Source organism: Apium graveolens, chromosome 9, assembly GCF_009905375.1.
Source record: "Apium graveolens cultivar Ventura chromosome 9, ASM990537v1, whole genome shotgun sequence".
Classification (NCBI taxonomy): Eukaryota; Viridiplantae; Streptophyta; class Magnoliopsida; order Apiales; family Apiaceae; genus Apium; species Apium graveolens.
This window is the reverse complement of record NC_133655.1, coordinates 240,357,164-240,379,532: the sequence shown is the minus strand read 5'-3', so window position 1 is coordinate 240,379,532 and position 22,369 is coordinate 240,357,164. Positions and strand designations below refer to the sequence as shown.

General features: G+C 36.8%; 2 non-coding genes across 2 annotated transcripts; one reads left to right on the top strand and one right to left on the bottom strand.

Annotated features, from left to right (window-relative positions):
* Positions 1–11,965: 11,965 nt before the first annotated feature.
* Positions 11,966–12,072, bottom strand: LOC141687694 (small nucleolar RNA R71). The gene has a single exon (XR_012561181.1). It is a non-coding gene; the product is annotated as a small nucleolar RNA R71 (small nucleolar RNA).
* A 9,909-nt stretch (positions 12,073–21,981) lies between these two features.
* LOC141687774 (small nucleolar RNA R71) lies at positions 21,982–22,087 on the top strand. Its single transcript, XR_012561257.1, has one exon. It is a non-coding gene; the product is annotated as a small nucleolar RNA R71 (small nucleolar RNA).
* Positions 22,088–22,369: the final 282 nt, after the last annotated feature.

Sequence of the window (22,369 nt, the reverse complement as noted above, 5' to 3'; positions counted from 1 at the left end):
CAATCTCTTAAAGACTACTCAGCTAAGTATCTGGTCTGGATGGAACATCATTTAAGAACTGTTGGATACTCATCCATGTTGAAGACTCAAGCTGCTGATTTGATTCAAGCTTATTGTGAAAAGAATATTAAAAGGTACAATCAGTTCAAGAATAAGCTGAAGTCAGTTGGAGTTCAACCAGCCAGACCAGCAAGCTTCACTTCAGAAAAGGATCGTGTCTTTGACAAGGAGTTGCTTCAAGATCTAGAAGAAGGTGAAGTCAGAAGAGAAGACAACTGAAGTCAATTAGCTCAAAACTCAATGTAATATGATTAGAGCTTTATAAATCAAGATAGAATAATGTAGTTATATGTTCAGGCTAGAGGAACATCTATCTTGTATTCACTTGTAAATTTCTTATGGAATCTGGAAAATGTTAAATATAATCCAGAACTTTTCTGCTATTTACTTTGCATTACTGTTTATATCTTTTTCTTATTTGTTAGTTGAGTTATCCTCTAGGTATTTGTTGTTATTGTCTAACAAGCAAATAGGGGGAGATTGAAAGGCATATGTCATAGCCTATTTGTTTATTCGAGGATTTAACTCAACTCAAATAAGAATGTAATAAGTAAATAGTGGATCTATCGTCAGAGAGATCTCACAGAGTAACATATGTCAAAGGATTTAGAAGTATTGTTCATCTGCAGACTTGATGACTTAATTCACTGAAAGAAGCTCAAGCAATTGATCAAGCCTCAGTGATATAAATCAAGATTGTGGATTTAATCAAGTGACAGAGATCTCGTTAGGGTATCAATCAATTACAGGAATTTAATCTGAAGAAAATCAAGACATGGAGAAACATCACAGAAGTTAGTCATTCATGAACCAGACAGTACATCAAGTGTCAACATTCAAGTGGTGAAATGGATTCAGTGATTTTCAGAAGATTGTCAGAAGAGTGGTTGCTGTTCAAGAGTAGTATTAATTCTCTATTAATTAATTAAGTCATTTAATTTAATTAAGAAAATAAATTAAATCTGCAAAGATTAATTTATTGATTAATTGAATTAATTGGTTAATTAATTCTGAATTAATATTATGCATTTTTCAGAAATGATTTTGGATTTATATTCAAAAAGAAAATCAGCAAAACAGATTTGAACTGGTATGACAATTAGATTGTCATACCGAAAGTCCTACCAAGTCTTTCTGGATAGTTCTACCAAGTCATTCTATTGTCCTACCGATAGTCTTTCCAAGTCAAGTAATTGTCCTATCGAAAGTTCTACCAGTTCAAAAGATTGTCATGCTAGTTCATTTTGGATTGTCTTGCCGAATGTCATGCTGATTCAATTCGAGTGATCTGTTTACTTAAACAAACAGAAGCAGATCATTTTGGATATATACAACAGAATACTCAACCAACCACTGAAGAACACAAAACAAACAGAAGCAGATATATTATTGTAAAATTCTCAGAGCATTTATTTCTAGCAGTTATTGTTAAATCCAATCCACTAGAAATTCTTTTATTGTTCTTGTGTAACTATCTAGCGGATCAAAATCCCTATAACTTAATCTCAAATCGCTTTTAGCATTTGATTCTAATTATTGCAAAAATAGAAAAAGTTCATGTCGAATTTATTCTAAATTTGTGATAATTAATTTGAGATTAATTCCTTGTAACAGATACCGTTGTTGTAACACATTTCAAGTTTAATAAAAGTTTTATTTAACTTGAATTTTGTTTCAATTTTTATTCCGCAATTTATTCGATTAAACGGTATTGTTTGTATTCAACCCCCTTCTACAAACATATTGGGACCTAACACTATTTCTTGTCATCAAGAGGTACTAAAATAGAGATTTTTGCAGTGTTTCAAATTGCTGATAAAGCACTATTTTTACGTGCTAAAACTTGTTAAACATATAACTTAGTTTTGAACCATGTAATCAATTATAGCCCCTTTGTGAATGTTTAACTATAAACCTTATAATACATGTCATTGTTGGAGACAGGTGAAAATCAAGGGATCCTTAACATGAGCTATATAATTGAAATAATTATTATATGGACAATTAAAGGTCTTGCCTATTTATATAAACAATTTCATGTGAGAATATCAAAGATATATCAAATCAAGTAACATTCTTGGTGAAGAGTTTGAGGCTTTGTGTGACGCCCTCAATCTCGGGGTTGGGAAATGAGGACCTACACACCAATATACTAATACCATAATAGCAAAAATATAATAAACCCCGATACTAACAGGATCTAAACAGGATAAAGTATGAGACAAGATTACAACTATCAACCAAAATATAATTATTACAACCCAAAATATAAATAAATTCAATTTATTCGATTCCGACTTGGAATCGACACATAACCCAAAAGTATCTGGTTCAGCTATTACACTTCCCACCTTCGCTTGCTCACACAGCATCTACCTGATCTGGCATCTGAAATCCTACAACACGGTAGGGACTGCCAGGAATGCTCTTACGAGTGGTGCGCCTAAGTATGGCCATCTTCTCGCTTAACTTCCATGGTTAGATCAAAGCAAATAAATGAGCAAAAATCTCAGCAAGTAACTATATAGCAATTCTAAATATCAACATAAACAACATTGACCGAGGCATTCTTTTTCTGGATAAAACTGTACTAAGTGGCAGTATTCTTTTAACGGCTAGGTAAAGGCTTTGAAAAAGGTTTCGGGCTTTCAAGATTCAAAGTTTGGGAGAAAACTTACATTCATCACAAAGTAACAACAGGGCTCTCAAGGAGTTTTTCGTTTCAAAGGAAACAATCATTCAAGCTTCGAGAATCAATAACAATGTAAAGTGACAGGGTTCCCGATCAAATTTCATTACTTTAAAGAAGATACTACTCATTATGTTCATTCAAATAATTAAGCAAGTTGCTTTCAAAGATATACATTGCCTTTTTTATAAAATATTAAAGAACCCTTGATTGGAATATCCATCTTTTAAATATAATACGAGTGATCAGCCCGTACTGACCTCCATCCGGTCATTAAGATACATATGGAATTATTTCAGCCTTATAGTGAACTAGCCCCGCTAGCCTCTTATATGACTGGACTAGTCCCACTAGCCTCTTACGTCTTTACCCAATCCTCAAGGAATTCATTTGGAAAACCTGTGTATTGGAATATGAGAAAGTTTATCTAAATTCAGTTTTAACATTACCGATAAATGAAATCATTTGGACTCTTTCAAGTCGAAAGTCATTCTTAAGTTCAATTTAAGAATTCAAGGAAAGTGAACAAATCGAAAGTAAACGGGGATCATAAGTTAAAGGTATCGATCGAACGTTGAACAAGTGTATAAGTTCGTAATAAGGGTAGTTCCAAAGAATGATACGTATCAAGGTATCAGGAATAACGGGGAATCTCGATTAACAGGATATAACATGTGAAAAGTTCATAAAGTTCTCTTTAGGATCAAGGAATCATAAATTAACAAGGTACAGGGATAAGCTAATAACTTCTAGAAGCAAAGGGGTTACTTTTAAGGATCGTCACAAGGATTTATAACGAGCTTATTCCAGGGAACAACAACAGGGTTTCTCAAGAATCAATAACAAGTATAGAAAAAACTTTTATTCTATCATGGCATCAACAATAACCTCTCTATAATAATTCATAATTGAAGGCAGAGTTATTTGCCTCAAAAAGTTTTCCTGTTTTATGGAACCTGAGCTACTGCCACCTAAAACTTCCTTCCCTTTACTAGCCTGAATGCCTCTGCTATCCAAATCTACAATACAAAACAGAACCCTAATTAGATACTTGATCAATTGTAATAACCCCCAAAATTTTGAACTTTTTGTAACCCTTGTGAATAGTGTTTTAGCTGAATGAGAAAACTTTTCATGCCACACTATGTAGGGGTTCTGTTATGGATATTCTGAGATTTTATTAGTACTCTACATGGTATATAAGTGTATGTAAAGATCATCAGAATCCAATTTCGAACACTTTGATTTTTCCCGGAAATCCATTAAATACGGAAAGAATTGAGTATAAGGTAACATGATAAAAAGGATTTAAATTAAAGGATTATAAGAGAGGATCATAAAAAGGAATATAATATATTGAGAAAGGTTAAGGGAACCTAAGTAATAAGATCCCGGGTATGATCCCTCAAACGATAAACGAAAACGAAAGTTAAGTGAACCGTATAACGGATCAGCGGTCATTAGGCAAACAATTAGGAAGTTAATCAAAGAGATTAGTGGGGATGATGTCACCCAACCAATGAGAAGAGGACAAGGAGGGAAAGATGACATCATAGCATGACATAAGCATGACATGGGAAGGAAGGAAATGTGGTGGATTATTAACCACACAAAATCAAGGGCAAATAGGTAATTTACCAAAACAAAAACAAAACTACAACCAACCAAGCCAAATAATTCATTCTTCATCAAAACAAAAAAAAACCAAGGCATTATTTCTTCATTGCTCTCGGCTTTTACTATTGCAAAGGAAGAAGAAATTCAAAACTCAAGATCAAGGCTTCCTAAATTGGTAAGATAATTCCCTAATCATCCTTATGCATAGTTATGGCTATATCATGAGTTTAAGCACCCCATTCATTCTCAATCTTCTTCAATAAATCAATGAAGAAGACAATGAATAGTGACTTCAAGAATTTTAACTTGATTTTCTTGTTTTTCCTTTAAGATCCAAGCTTTCCTAAGACTCCTCAAGGCTTCTTAAGGCTTCCTAGCTACTCCCACCACTTCAAGGAAGGTATATCATCTCCAAACCCTAGATTCCTTTGTATTATAAGATGATTTTGATTATTATGGTGATATAGTAGCTTAATGCTTGTGGTTTAGAGTGTGGGTTGGAGTGGTAGTGAAATGGAATGGTGAATCTTGTTGTTTTGGTTAAAGAACTTAAGTATAGTTAAATTCAAGCTTAGGCATAAGTATAAATGTAGTATTGAATTGATTGGGGCTGTTATGATGTGATAAGGATGGACTTTGGTTGTATGAATGGATTGAGGTTGAATTGTGATGGTTTTTGAATGGTTTAAATTTGGGAAATCGCGTAAACATAGCCGTCGTAATGTCCAATTTACTTTAGACTGCTTTTGTTCATAAAATTTGGACCCGAGAACTCCCTGCTAGATTATGACCATAGCCATTTTTAGATAGCTCATGTTACGAGCTTCGTTTTGATATGTAGTTCGTTCGATTCCGATGCACGGTTTAGGAGAAACGACCGTTTCAAGTAACGGCGTTTCGCGAACGAAACTTTTCCCCTCGCCTTACTTTGAAACATATGTTAAAGACCAAAAAGGGTTAATTAATGTATGAAACAATTATGGTAAGTGTGTTGGGCAGTTGGTAAGACACCTGCGAAAGAATCGCCTTAAAACTCGTAATGGTTAATTTATTAAAAATGGTGGAGCCGAGGGTACTCGAGTGACTTAAGAGAATCAGTAAGCGCAAAGCGAGCGTTAGAGTCTAATTTGGTTAGAGTATAGAATTACAAGTGACTTTGGTTTAATTCCAACTTACTTGTTGTTTATAGGTTACCAGACTCGTCCCGAGCCATTCGTGACCCCCAGTCGCTCATGCAAGTTTTCTATCCGTTATACTGTTGTTGTGATGTATATATGTATATGCATTATCTTGCGATAGATGCATGTTGGTTAATTAGCAAATGTGCGATATATTGAAGCATGTTGATATGGTATATATATGCATGCCTGTTTCGTATTCTTGCCATATATATCTGTTGGTTCAGTTGATAATACCTATGCTAGAGAATAGCGGTAATTTGCATATACCCTTAGTATAGGGACCCAAAGGTGAAAACATTTTCTAAAACCGGGAGTCGAGGATCCCGAGTAGATTTTATATATATATATATATATTTATATATATATGGTTATAGTTTTCCAAACTATTAATCGAATAAGGTTTATTCGATAACTTTATTTTATTATTGAATATTATTTGAATATTCATCCGAGGACTTATGACTCCTTTATTTTATTTAATGAATATTATTTGAATATTCATTCGAGGACTTATGACTCTGTTTATTATATTTAATGATTATTAATTGGATATTCATTGGAGGATGTATGACTCCGCTTATTATTTAATAATATTCTTTATTTTATTAAAGAATACTGTTTCGATAATCAAACTTATTTTCGATTATTCAAATAAAGATAGTACTTTCATATAAGTATATCTTTGGTTATTTAATATCCATTTCAAGTATAAGTTTTAAAACTTCTATTTCGATTATTTTTATAAGGATTATCTTTATGAGAATATTATTTAAATAATAATATTCAGATGTTTTCTAATATATCGGGACTGATTTATTTTAATAAATCAGTAGTACTCCAAACATTCTTAAAAATGTTTTCGAGTCTTCAAAATGATTTTTAAAGTTAGAGTGGACCCCAAAACTCATTTTTTTTATATTTAAGATCTTCCTTTCAAAGGGGATTTAAATACTCGCTCAAAACCTGGGGGATCCAGCTCTGTGGTGCATTTTACATTCGCAACGTGGTTGCTGTTTTGAGAAAACAAATGAATTGATAACTTACCCAACGTTCGGGAAGTAAGCCCATCTAATTGAGTCGGCATAAGCGACAGGCCGGGGTACGGTCTATCAAAGTGTAAGTGGCTGGGTGGCAGTCCATCAACGCGTAAGAGGCCGGGTGGCGGTCCAGCACAAGGCCCTTATGTGGCCAGGGTGATGACCGGTGGGGGATTCATCCATCTACTAGTAGAAAAGGTTACTTATTGGTATCTTTTCCTGATCAGCAAGATATCGGGTTTATGCCAAAATTCTTTTCCTTCCAAAATTCATTGGATGTTACAAACTCTGTTCATACTTTACATAACGTAGGTTCCAGGAAATGTTTAAGAGATATATATGTGGATATATATCGGGACTAAATAAAGTATCTCGTAACTTTATTTCATTCAATAATATTTCAAAGATTGAATCTATTCAAGTCTTAACTTGTGGTCTCATCTATGGGATGACTTTTTTTTAAACCTATAATACTTTGAACAGTGGTAGTAAAAGTAGCCTTATAAATGATATAAGTATAGTGAATTATTTGGTAACTTCATCTTCTTTTAAGCTTATATCCAGTAAGTAATTATCTTACTTTTGATAAAGGTTTTCAGTAAGTTATCTATTAGATACTTGCATTATTGATTACACTATATATTATCTTGCGAGCTGTAAGGCTCACTCTTGCTTTATTTCTTCATCACACAACAACAGTTAGGAAGGATGGCCAGACTCAAGCAGACCCAGCGCAAGCGCGTGGGAAGCGTCCCGCGTCTTCCCGTTGATGTTGTAGCTGCTATAGCTGCAGAGGTAGATCTATTGTAGATCAGACCATCTACTTTTGAGAATCAATTATGTATAATTATAACTTGTGGAAGATAATGGCAATTAATTGTAAACTTATTAAGTAATCATTTTGGGTTGTAATAACTTTTAAATTATGGATTCAAATACTTGTACTTATTTCAATTTCATCTCTGAGACTATAACGGGTTGTGGCGTGTGTTAGTGTGGGGTCACATCATAAGGTTATTTATTATTAATTAAGTGAAGTGATATTATGGAAAGAAAGACCGTGATGACCCGGATCCCCGACCCCGGATCTGGGGGTGTTACATCAATTCCTGACATTTCTCAGAACGTCTAATTTCTACCCCAAACGCGATAAACACTTTTCTCATATACATATGCATTACACGTAACACGTAGTAGTCTATACCTATATAATCTTTATATCACCGTCTATCTCGATGCTTTACACTTAGCAAATAATCACCGATTCATATATCTCGATACAAAATTAAATCAAACCTATACTTTAAGTAAACTTATTCACTTACTCCTCGAGAATCAGGCATGACATATTTGTAAATACGCTGTCCCTTTCTCAAAGATATCAATCAACAACAAACCAATTAATTTTCCTAATACATACCTATGTCATTTCTAGTTATATAGGTACCAAATAAGCAACCAATCAGTCATTCATGCATATTCCATGTAACATGCAATTTGACCTCATACATCTACCAAATGTCAAATTAACACATCAATCAATTATATATAAGACTCGATTCCTTAATTCCTTTAAAACCGAGTACAAATCCTAGTGATCAACTTTAACAATAGAAATCACATCTTATACATGCAATTTACATCTTAACGCATACCATTCAAAATTAATGGAGCCTAGTCTTATATCTTATAATCATACCTATTCGAATTTAATCAAACAATTAGTACCAAAACATTTAAAATTTCGAACCAAATAACAATCCGAGATAAAAAATATAAAATCTTCACTTAAACACATTCGACCCAAACATGCATGAACCAAAACCATGTTTACCGAGTTCAAAAGTAAATCGAACCCATAGTTCTTTCTTTTTTTTAAAACCGAATATTTTAAGAATATCGACATGCATAAACTCGAATTGATAAATCAAGTTAAACACGTAATTTGACTAACAATCCAAACTAACATTCATAAACTCATTCGAAAAACCGAATTTAACACATAATTCGAACCAAAAATAAAGATTCGAAAATCAAAATTTGTGAATTTCATTTACACTAGCATGCAACATTCAAGTAAATGGATTTAGATTACTAGAGCTCGGGCATAGCATCAAAGCTCACCACCAACTCACCGGAGTTCATCGCCGGTGGTGGCGGTTCCAGGTGGTGCCCTCGAAATTGAGGGTTTCCTACCAAAAAACCACTGATTCCTCAAGAACCAAACTTACATACTTTGTTTTCATAAAAATCCAAACCAAAACCTTCAAATTCGAAAATAAATTCGAAGAGGGTTTTCGGGTCTTTGATTTTCATCAACACAAAATTGACATGCAAACTCAGAACATGAAATTAGAAGCAAAATGAAACTCAACCACGGTCTCGAATTTAAAAATGACCAAGAATCAAGAGAGAACGGAGATAGAGATTACTGAGAGTTCGAGTGAGAGAAAAGAGAGAATAGAGGGTGAAGCCGGGGGAGGAAGAAGGAAAAATGGGAGAGGTGAGTGTATTTATATACACTAAAGGGCAAAATGGTAAATCTCCATTTCTATTTCTTTTCTTTTATGCAATTTCTGAATTTACAAGGTAAAAATAGCTTTATAATTCATAAAAAAGAAGCAACTCAAAATTTTAAAATAAAGATCATGAAATTATCTCCCTCTTCATATTTTTAAAATAATTTTATGCGCACGAATTGATTTCTATGGATTTTACGAATAAATTCTAAATAATAGAAATAGACTTCATAAAAATCATTTTAAAATATCAGAACATCCAAATAATTGCAACTATCATTTTTAAAAAGTATTTGGGATTATTTCAAAGCTAATGAAACAAATTTCGCACCTTGATCACATTTCAATTATTTAATGGAAAACATATAAGGACCATTAAATCCTTATTTATATCAAAAAAATCTTTTTTTTAAAACATTTAAAAGCTCACGAATTTATAATTCACTCATGTACTCACAAATAACACATATTCACATAACACTAGGCACCACCATTCACATTTATATACCTTAACACATAATGTTCTTTTCAATTACTGATTATGCGACTAACAATCACTTGATAAAATAACTTTTTAATTTCAAACTCAAATCACAGAGACACACAGAGGTCTTCACATTTATCACAACTCATTATAATTCCATCCATCCTTTGAATAACGGGTTCCGTTCTACTTGACGGCCCGACGATCACAGCTTAAGCCCTTAGCTGACTCATCATACTGGAACGAGACCTTGCCCGTTCTTTATTACTATTTCATAAAAATTATATATAAACCACACGATCATTTATCCTTTATTATATTCACATAAATCCATGCAACTGATAAGTGGCATTTATATCCACTTAGAACACTTTGTAAAGGCTCGAATTGATATTTTGTACTCAAGTTGTTTGTATTTTTGGATGTATTTTTGTAGTGTTTTGCATTTTAGGGCATATTCGAAAGGAGGATTGGATTTTACATGTTTCATGCTTAGAAGAGTCTTAGGATGGAGTCTCGGTCGAATGCACGAAAGAAACCAGTAATTGAAGCCAAGAAAATAAGAAATTCCAGTTTTTTCAGACCGTACTGGTTTGGCAGAACTTCAGGGTAGCCGCGCTAGGTCCATTTTTCAGAATCCTGATTCTAATAGAAGACTATTTTGCTGGACTCCTGACCTGTTGGGATGGTATTTAAAGACCTCTTAAAGACGTTTTTTATATACGAGAGCAAGGAGAAAGCAGTAAGAAGACTTAATAGCACAACGCAACGAAGGAGAAAAAGATCTAGTTTTTACTTGTGATTCTTTGCTTAAGTTGTAATCTTGTATGCTTGTTTTCCTTGTTGTTTGAACCTAATACTCTTGTTAACGTACTTTGTTATATTTATTCAGTTATTTCAGACCTAGTTTATCTTAGTTTATTTACCATGCTTTCACTGGAACTCATGGTGACGATGAGTTCGGTTATGAGCTAATCGTTATCGTGGGGTTCTAACGGATTTACTTATGGATTTCTATAGTTAATTGTTTTGATACCTTAGTGTGTGGTGATTGTATGATATCCTAGTATTGGTTGTGCTTATTCGTCTTATGTGCTTCGCAAACATATAAGATAGCGTGTTAATCTCTATTGAAGCGAAAGTGAATATAGAGGTTTAGAACTTGCCATGCTAGCATAGGTTCATGTATTTGTTATCCATGATACCTAGGTAATTTTAACCATCTTACTTGCCCTATATAATTTTTTCATAGATGACTTGTGCATTAAACCTTTATCTTGTCAAATTCTATAGACATATAGGGTCTCAACATAATTGGTGTCTATTCAGCTTCTATCTCTTTTGTGGATGTCTGGTAGTAGGGTATTCGTACAACGAAAGTTGGCGTTTACTAGTTTCGTGTTATCTGATTAGTTGTCATCATATTTACATGCTAAGGTTAAGAACAATGACTTTGAATGAAGTATTTAATGAAATTAGAATCCCATGTTTGTCTCATATAGTTAAATCAATCACTTTTAATCTCTTAGTTAATTGCATGGTAGTTTAATCTTAGTTATAAGCATCTCAACTTGTTATTTTCTTAGCATTGAACGATAACTGTACATTGTTGCATAAGTGCATAATCTGAACTTAACCTAAACCAGTCTCTGTGGGAATGAATCTGATTTATATCTTAGACTACTTGCGAACGCGTATACTTGCGTGTAATTTTAGCGCGTGTTTTCCCCTAACAAGTTTTTGGCGCCGCTGCCGGGGACTCGGTGTTAATTTTTAGTTTATGTGCTTGACATTAGTGGTCTTTAAAGTTCACTGACTCAGATATTTTACTTGTTTGCTTGTTTGTGTTTCGGGTACTCTAGAGAGCTTTTATGTTAATGTGTTCTCGATCTCGCAAGAGAATACTGGATAAAGTGGAGGAAGAAGTTGAAGTAGTTGAAGAAGTTCTTGCAGAAGTTGAGAAAGTTAAAGAAAAATATATTATTGCAATGGGGGAACCAATAGCGAATTCAAAAGTTTTGATGGATTACTCTCAACCGAAGATCAATGACATTCAATCTAGCATTTTCAGACCAACCATCGTGGATAATACTTTTGAAATCAAGGCTAGCACGATTCAGATGGTGTAGAACTCAGTCCGGTTTGGGGGTTTTCCAATGGAAGATCCCAACATGCACATTAGAGATTTCATCGAGATATGCGACACTTTCAAATTCAACAATGTTTCTGAAGATGTTGTTAAGCTGAGGCTTTTCCCATTCTCTTTGAGGGATAAAACTAAGTGTTGGTTGCATTCTCTACCACCAGGTTCCATTACTACTTAGAAAGATCTTGCTCAGAAGTTTCTTACTTAATTCTTCCCTATGGTAAAGACAACTGCAATCAGAAATGCTCTTACTCAATTTGCGCAGCAATCGGGAGAGTCTTTATATGAATCTTGGGAGCGCTATAAGGAGATGCTTAGGAAGTGTCCTCATTATGAGATGCCCGATTGGATGATTATCAACTGCTTTTATAATGGTTTGGGAGAACATTCTAGACCTATGCTCGATGCAGCATCAGATGGAGCCTTGTGGGCTAAGAGCTACGATGAAGCTTATGAGTTGATTGAACTGATGGCTGCTAATGAATACCAGAACCCAATTCAGAGACTACCTCAAGGCGAGGTAGCTGGAATTCTAGAGGTAAATGCAGCTACTGATATAGCTGCTCAGCTTAAGGCTTTAACGATGAAGGTGGATTCTTTGGCTAATTATGGAGTTAATCAGATCACAAGTGTTTGTGAGATTTATGCTGGTGTGCATGATATGGAGCAGTGTGCTATATCTAGTGAATCAACTCAGTTCGTGAGCAACTTTCAGAGGTCGCAGCAACCAGTTCCAGCCACTTACCATCCCAAAAACCGCAATCATCCTAACTTCAGCTGGAGCAATAATCAAAATGCGGTACAACAGCCTTATCAGCAGTATGCAGTAAAACAATTCAATCCTCCTGGTTTTTAACAACCGCAATATGCACCAAGATAACAACTCCAACTGCAACAACTACCGCATGGAAGTACAAGTCAATCTAATGAAAAATCTGAATTGGAGGAGTTGAGGCTCATGTGTAAGAGCCAAGTGGTTTCTATTAAGACCATAGAGAATCAAATTGGGCAGATTATCAATGCCTTGCTGGATCGACAACCTGGTACACTCCCTAGTGACACAGAAGTTTCAGGCAAGAAGGAAGCAAAAGAGCAAGTAAAGGCAATTACATTGAGGTCTGGGAAGGTTGCAAGCCCTGAAAAATCTCAAGATCTAGAATCTGAAGTCGTGGCTGAAGAAGATGTGCAGAAGGAAGCAGAAGTGGAATCAAGGAAGAAAACTGCGGAACACACTCCTCCTGAAGGTAATACAGGGGAGAAACATATCTATCCTCCACCTCCTTTTTCTAAGAGGCTGCAGAAGCAAAAGTTGGATAAGCAATTTGCTAAGTTTCTGGAGGTGTTCAAGAAACTTCATATCAACATACCTTTTGATGAAGCTCTTGAACAGATGCCTAACTATGCGAAGTTTATGAAAAGTATTCTCTCTCGAAAAGTGAAGCTTGATGACTTAGATACCGTTGCTCTTACAGAGGAATACAGTATTGTGCTGCAACATAAATTGCCTCTGAAGCTTAAAGATCCTGGAAGCTTCACTATTCCTTGCACCATCAGAAACTTGTCATTCGACAAATGTTTATGTGATTTGGGAGCTAGCATCAATATGATGCATTTGTCTATCTTTAAGAAGTTGTATTTACCTGATCCAAAGCCTACATATATGTCCTTACAGTTGGCCGATCGTTCTATTACATATATCCATGAGGCATTGTGGAGGATGTCTTGGTCAAGGTGGACAAACTCATCTTTCCTGCTAACTTTATAATTCTTGATTTTGAGGAGGATAAAAAGATTCCCATAATCTTGGGAAGACCATTCTTGGCTACTTGTCGAACCTTGATTGATGTGCAGAAGGGTGAGCTCACTATGCGAGTACTGGATCAAGATGTGACCTTTAATATTTTCAATGCCATGAAATTCCCTACTGATAAAGATGAGTGCTTAAAAGTGGAATTGGTCGGTTCTATGGTTACATTAGAACTTGATCAAATGCTAAGGTCTGATGCCTTAGAGAAAGCTTTGATGGGGAATTCAGATAGTGAAGATGATGAAGGTGAAGAACAGTTGCAGTATTTGAATGCTTCTCCTTGGAAGCGAAGGCTGGATAAGCCTTTTGAATCTCTTGGATTGTCAGAACTCAAAAATGTTGAGGGGCGTCTCAAGCCATCTATTGAGGAAGCTCCTACACTCGAGCTTAAACCTTTTTCTAAACACTTAAGGTATGCATTTTTAGGTAATGCATCTACTTTTCCTGTTATTATTATATCTGACCTTTCAGGTAGTGATGAGGAAAAGCTCTTGAGAATTCTGAGAGAGTTCAAATCGGCAATTGGATGGACTATAGCAGATATAAAAGAAATCAACCCTTCTTATTGCATGCATTAAATTCTTCTAGAAGAAGCAAGCAAGCCGACTGTTGAAACAAAGAAGGCTGAATCCGATCATGAAGGAGGTTGTGAAGAAGGAAATTTTGAAGTGGCTAGATGCAGGGATCATCTATCATATTTCTGACAGTTCTTGGGTGAGCCCAGTTCAGTGTGTGCCAAAGAAATGAGGCATCACCATGGTTGCTAATGAAAAGAATGAGCTCATTCCTACTCGAACAGTCACGGGGTGGAGAGTTTGCATGGATTACGGGAAGCTGAATAAGGCCACGAGGAAAGATCACTTCCCTCTTCCTTTTATTGATCAGATGCTTGACAGGTTGGCTGGGCATGAATGCTACTGTCTTCTGGATGGCTATTCGGGCTATAATCAGATCTGCATTGCTCCAGAAGATCAGGAAAAGACTACTTTCACTTGTCCGTTTGGTACTTTTGCCTTCAGAAGAGTTTCTTTTGGGTTATATGGTGCACCTGCCACATTCCAGAGATGCATGATGGCCATCTTCTCGGACATGATTGGTCAGAATGTGGAGGTGTTCATGGATGATTTTTCAGTGTTCGTGGATTCTTTCGACGAGTGCTTGCAAAATCTTGGCGCAGTTTTTAAAAGGTGTGTTGAGACCAATCTGGTTCTCAACTGGGAGAAATGTCAATTTATGGTGCAACAGGGCATCATTCTTGGACACAAGGTCTCTAGTAAAGGTCTTGAGGTGGACAAAGCCAAGGTGGCAGTCATTGAAAACCTTCCTCCACCAATTTCTGTTAAGGAAATCTGCAATTTTCTTGATCATGCGGGTTTTTATCGGTGGTTCATCAAGGATTTCTCTAAAATCTCTAAACCATTGTGCAATCTATTAGAGAAAGATGTCCCTTTCAAGTTTGATGATGAGTGTCGAGCTGCTTTTGAAAGCTTAAAGAAGAGTTTGATCACAACACCTGTCATCACCGCACCTGATTGGAATGAGCCTTTTGAAATGATGTGCGATGCGAGTGACAATGCAGTAGGAGCGGTTCTTGGGTAAAGGAAGAATAATATATTTTATGTGGTCTATTATGCTTGTAAGACCTTCAATGATGCTCAACTGAACTACACTATAACTGAGAAAGAACTATTGGCCATTGTTTACGATTTTGAGAAGTTTCGATCTTATTTGCTTGGGACGAAGGTGACAGTCTTCACTGATCACGCTGCGATTCACTATCTCGTCTCGAAAAAGGACTCGAAGTCTAGATTGATTCGATGGGTTCTTTTACTACAAGATTTTGAGCTGGAGATCAAGGACAGGAAATGTATTGAGAATCAGGTTGCTGATCATCTCTCTCGGTTAGAAGATCCAAGTACAGCTTCACATGATAAAACATTGATAAATGAGACTTTTCCCGATGAGCAATTGTTTGGGGTGCAAGAAGAAGAACCATGATTCGCAGATATTGTGAACTACCTTGTGAGCAACATTATGCCTCCAGACTTGACTTCTGCTCAAAGGAAGAAGTTTCTTCACGAGGTGAAGTGGTACATGTGGGATGAGCCGTTTTTGTTTCGACAAGTAGCGGACCACATCATCAGGAGATGTATTCCGTACAACAGCTCGTATCCTTCAAACAAGATTTTTATGGCCTACATTGTTTAAGGATGCGTATCAGTTTGTTTTAAAGTGTGATTGCTCCCAGCGTGTCGGTAATATGTCCAAGAAGGATGAGATGCCTCTCAATGTGCTTCTCGAGGCAACATACAGTATATCTTGTTGGCAGTCGATTATGTGTCAAAATGGGTGGAAGTCAAGGCTTTGCCAACGAATGATGCGAAGGTAATGCTTAATTTTCTTCACAAGTAGATATTCACAAGATTTGGGACTCCAAGAGTCATAATCAGTGACGAGGGATCGCATTACTGCAATCACAAGTTCACTACTATGATGCAGAGATATAATGTGAATCATCGCATTGCTACAGCCTACCATCCTCAGACTAATGGTCAAGCTAAGGTGTCTAATAGAGAGAACAAGCGTATTCTAGAGAAAGTTGTATGTCCATCAAGAAAGGATTGGTCTTTAAAGCTGGATGAAGCTGTCTGGGCTTATCAAACATTATTCAAGACTCCGCTAGGCATGTCACCATTTTAATTGGTTTATGGTAAAGGATGTCATTTGCCTGTGGAGCTAGAACATAAGGCGTATTGGGCTTTGAAGAAACTGAACCTTGATTTGGAAGCAGCTGGTAAGAAAAAGATGCTTTAATTGAATGAACTCGACGAGTTTCAACTTCAAGCGTATGAGAACAAAAAAATGTACAAGGAGAAAGTTAAGAGGTGGCACGATAGGGGTTTAGTGCTCAAATCATTTGTACCGGGGCAACAAGTTCTTTTGTTCAACTCCCGTCTCCGTCTTTTCCTGGAAAGTTGAAGTCAAGATGGTCAGGGCCGTTTGTTGTCAAAACTGTGTTTCCATATGGAGCGGGGGATATTTTTGAGAATGATCCAGGCCAGGCATTCAAGGTAAATGAACAACGTTTGAAGCATTACTATGGAGATAGGAAAAACCGTGAGGTGGTTAGTGTCGTTTTATTATCAACTTGATCTCGGAATTCTACGTCAAGTTAGTGATGTAAACCAAGCGCTTCTTGGGAGGCTGATAAGTGGCATTTTATACCACTTAGAACGTCTTCTAAATGCCTTGAATTGGTGTCTTGAAATCAAGTATTTTATGTATTTGATACGTTTTTCTAGTGTTTTTCCATTTCAGGGTATAACTTGTGTAATTAGGGAGATTTCATCATAATAAGCCTAGGGAAGTACTTGGAACCAGTTGCGGGGAGTTGTGCGAAGAAATCAGCAAAATCAGGAGCAAAAAGATGATTTTTCTAGAAGCTGTGCAGGCGCCTGCCTGGGATGTGCAGGTGTTAGGGCGAAAACACGCGCTAAAATACACGCAAGTATACGCGTTCGCAAGTAGTATAAGATATAAATCAGATTCGTTCCCACAGAGACTGATTTTGGTTAAGTTCAATTTATGCACCTATGCAACAATGTATGGTTATCGCTCAATGCTAAGATAAATAACAAATTGGATTTTGATTAAACTAAGAGATTATACTAAATAACATTAACTAAGAGAATTGAGGTTGAATTACTATATATGACAAACATGGGATTATAACTTCATTACTACTTCATTCAATAGCCTTCTCGTTCTTAACCTTAGCATGTGATGGTGAGGACACTAATCAGATAACACGAAACTGATAAACGCCAACTTCCGTTGCACGAGTACCATTCTACCAGACATCCACAAAATAGATGGAAGCTGAATAGGCACCAATTATATTGAGACCCTATATGTCTATAGAATTTGACAACATAACAATTTAAGCACAAGTTATCCATAATGATTACATAGGGCAAGTAAAACGGTTAGAGTTACCTACGAATCATGCATAACAAATACATGAACCTATGCTAGCATGGCAAGTTCTAAACCTCTATATTCATTGTCGCTTCAATAGAGATTAACACGCTATCTTATATGTTAGCTACGCATAAAAGACGAATAAGCACAACCAAGACTAGGATATCAATCAATCACCACACACCAAGATATCAAAATAATTAACTATTGAAATCCATAAGTAAATCCGCTAGAACCCCATGACAACGATTAGCCCATAATCGAACTCATCGTCACCATGGGTTCCAATGAAAGCATGGTATAAACAAGGTTTTAATAAACTGAATAATGATTAAAGTACGAATAAACGAGATCTAGGTTCAACAAGAACGAAAACGAGCATCCAAAGTTACAACTAATTCAAAGAATCACAAGTTGAAAACAAGATCTTCTTTTTCAGAGTTGTTTTGTGCTTCTAGGTCTTCTCCTTGGTATTCCAATCTTCCCGGATGATGAAAACCCTTTTTTTTAAGTTTATATACGCCCCTAGTGGACCTGGACACTTAAAATCGTCAAATTCCACTCAAAAAAGCCTTTTTCAGCGAAATCAGCGACCATCCGCGCCCTGAGCGGCCGCTCAGCTCTCCTGAGCGGGCGCTCAGCTCCTGGACGGCCGCTCAGTTCTGCTGAGCGGGCGCTCAGCTATTGACTGGGAGAATTTCTAATGAATCTTGTTTTGGCCATAACTTGAGTTCTACTCGTCAGAATTAGGCGATTCAACTGCCCACGCGAAGCTAACGAGATTCTATACAACTTGATAATGGCCTTGGCTTCCAAATATGATCACTTTTTATCATATTTCCTTTAAAAGCTCTTTTCTTCCTTTAACTGATACCTGAAATGCAATAACACAAAAACACATCAAAATACCAACAACTTGGGTCCAAAACACCAATTTAAGCTTGTAATAAAGCATTCCAAGTGGATATAAAATCCACTTATCACACCCCCAAACTTGAATCGATGTTTGTCCTCAAGCATAAACAGACTTAAAACTACAAAACAAACCTAATGCATGAATGCAACTACGTGAATGCAACAAAATGATAATGCAATCGATCCCCTCAGAATAACCATAACCAAATGAATAAGCCAATGCCTCTAAGAATGCAATGACTTTAAACAGAGCTCGAATAAATCCCACAAACCAACTCACAAACCAGAAATGTACGTGTGTGGATGCTTAACAGATATACTCTCGATACTAGATCAATAACCATAACTTATCTATCATCGAAACAATCAAAAGTTTATAAACAGAATAGACAACAAACGCATTATGACTCACAACACCTCCTTTCTACTAGAGTTATACAAGGATTCACACTATTATTGAACACATAACAAAGATGCTTATTTGATCGTGCAATAAATGAGGTCCCAAAAGACTTATACAATAATACCCATGTAGCGAGCGTTAGGTTAGTGGATCCCAGACTATAAAAGCCTTAGGTCACTAGGCACGAAATCCCCTAAAACTTAATAACTCGAGTATTAAAGAGCTCACTCTTGATCAATTATGCATAAACACATACTTTTTTTCTTTCTTTTTTTTTTTCTCTTTTTTCATTTTTTTTTCTTGTTTTTCAACAATTTCTGAATGAGTGCGTTTCGCTCCATCTCATTCAACCCTAGACTACTCATAAAAATATAAGCCGGCTACTAGCCATTTGACGCCTAGCCTTACAACAACTAGCAATGAAATCCAAGTTTTTCTCCAGATAAAAAAATTAGTGTTTTTACGTCATTACGAGAATATCACAAATTCTAAATATAACCAAGTGATTAAATCTCAACAACAAACAAGTATGATCATGATCTAGATCAATAGCAACCCTATAAGACTTTGTGAAAATATTTGTTTCTGGCATGCAAATCAATTCATTAAGACTTGAACATCCCTCTATTCGTCATCACCACACTGATATCAACATCGACTTATCAAATATCATAGTTCATCTTAAGGGATCATGCTAAATATGCATGCAAATGCAACTATATGAAATCACATAAAAACAAACAAATATGTCCTAAATGAATAATCATACAAAAATATGAATGAACTACAACTAAATATGCAACATGAATCTATATGAATCTATATGGACACACACACACACTACTAATCCTTACATTATCACCCCCAAACTTAAAATTTTCAATGTCCTCATTGAAGGTAATAATAAGAATTTCAGGCATACCTAATTAGCGGGAGAATCACCCTCGTTGGGTGGAGGATCAGGTGGCCAATCAACCTCGCCACCAGTGTCTTGACCAACAGTACCGAAAGCATGTGTCAAATCTGCAACAAAATGACGGTGAATGTCGTGCATGGCCTCCATACGCCTAATTACTCGCCTGTACTGCTCATCACCAACACCAGTCCTATCAACTACCTGCTGCACATGAGAAGAACCCTCTGTAGGCACTGGAGGATCCGTTTAGCTACCCTCTACAACATCAAAGATATATCCCAACCCCTTGTCATGGGGTGCACCTAAGAATGAATTACTCAAGTGATCTGGATTTCGGTTGAGCTCAAGTATGGGAGCTTCGTGAATAAATGGTTCAAAACGCTCCTGAGAAATTTTCAGCTCTGCTAACCCAAGAGAATCGCATGGTAAATCCAACTTCCTCTTCCACGGAGGTGCATTCAAAACCTGCAGTTGCTTAGCTCCTTCCTTGTAATCAATAACTGATTTCCCCATTAAGGATCTCTCTAAGGTCTCTGACTCTGGCAATTGCTCAAGCTCTGAATTTACTACAGAGTCGACCCACTCTACTTTAAAGCACTCCTCTTTAGCTGTGGGTAACTTTATTTCCTTGAACACGTTAAAAGTGACCTTTTGATCGTAAACCTTCATCGAAAGCTCTCCTTTTTGCACATCGATCATAGTTCGGCCTGTAGCCAAGAATGGTCTTCCCAAGATAATGGGAATCTTCTTATCTTCCTCGAAATCAAGAATTACAAAGTCAGCAGGAAAGATGAGTTTATCCACCTTGACCAAGACATCCTCCACTATACCTCGTGGATAAGCGATGGAACGGTCAACTAGTTGCAATGACATGTATGTTGGTTTCGGATCAGGCAGACCAAGCTTCTTGAAGATAGATAAGGGCATCAGATTGATGCTAGCTCCTAAATCACATAAACACTTGTCGAAAGACAAGTTTCCGATGGTGCAAGGAATAGTGAAGCTTCCAGGATCTTTAAGCTTCGGAGGCAACTTCTGTTGCAGCACATCACTGCATTCCTCCGTGAGAGCAACAGTCTCTAAGTTATCGAGCTTCACTTTCTGAGAGAGAATACCTTTCATAAACCTCGCATAGCTAGGCATCTGTTCAAGAGCTTCAGCGAAAGGTATGTTGATATGAAGTTTCTTGAACACCTCCAAAAACTTCTCAAACTGCTTATCCGACTTTTTCTTCTGCAGCCTCTTTGGAAAAGGAGGTGGAGGATAGATCTGTTTCTCCCCTGTATTACCCTCAGGAGGAGTGTGTTCCACAGTAGTCTTCCTTGGTTCCACCTCTACTTCCTTCTGCACATCTTCTTCAGCCACAACTGCATTTTCTGAATCTTGAGATTTTTCAGGCTCTTCGTCTTGCTGAATTTGGGGGCTTGCGACCTTTTCAGACCTTAAGGTGATGGAGTTCACATGTTCTTCAACTTCCCTCTTTCCTGGATTGGCTCTTGTATCACTAGAAAGCATTCCTGGTGGTCGATTCAATAAGGCATTAGCAATTTACCCTATTTGGTTCTCCAGAGTCTTGATAGAAACAACCTGGATTTGGCATATAAGAGCCTGGTTTTTGCACATAAGCCTCAACTCCTCCAATTCAGATTTTTCATTCGAAGATAGACCTGTAATATGAGTTTGTTGTTGAAGTTGGAGTTGTTGCTGAAAACCAGGAGGGTTGAACAACTTATTTCCAAACTGCTGGAATGGCTGTTGCATCGCATTCTGATTGTTGTTCCAGCTGAAGTTAGGATGATTCCAGTTGTCAGGATGATAAGTGTCTGGAACTGGTTGCTGCGATCTTTGAAAGTTGCTCACAAACTGAGCTGAGTCACTAGATATAGCGCATTGTTCCGTCGCATGCGGACCTGCTCTGCACACAGCTCACAAACACTAATTATCTGTTTAACACCATAGTTAGTCAGAGAATCGATCTTCATAGACAACGCCTTTAGTTGAGCAGTGATAGCCGTAGCTGTATCCACTTCAAGAACTCCTGCTACCTTGCCATGTGGATATCTCTGGGTTGGATACTGATATTCATTAGCAGCCATCAGTTCAATTAGATCATAAGCTTCCTCATAGTTTTTTGCCCATAATGCTCCGCCTGCTGCTGTATCGAGCATGGGTCTGGACTGTGCTCCCAGCCCATTGTAAAAACAATTGATGTTCATCCAATCAGGCATTCCATGATGACGACACTTCATAAGCATCTCCTTGTAGCGCTCCCAAGCTTCATATAAAGATTCTCCTGATTGCTGCGCAAATTGAGTATGAAACAACCTGGATTTGGCATATAAGAGCCTGGTTTTTGCACATAAGCCTCAACTCCTCCAATTCAGATTTTTCATTCGAAGATAGACCTGTAATATGAGTTTGTTGTTGAAGTTGGAGTTGTTGCTGAAAACCAGGAGGGTTGAACAACTTATTTCCAAACTGCTGGAATGGCTGTTGCATCGCATTCTGATTGTTGTTCCAGCTGAAGTTAGGATGATTCCAGTTGTCAGGATGATAAGTGTCTGGAACTGGTTGCTGCGATCTTTGAAAGTTGCTCACAAACTGAGCTGAGTCA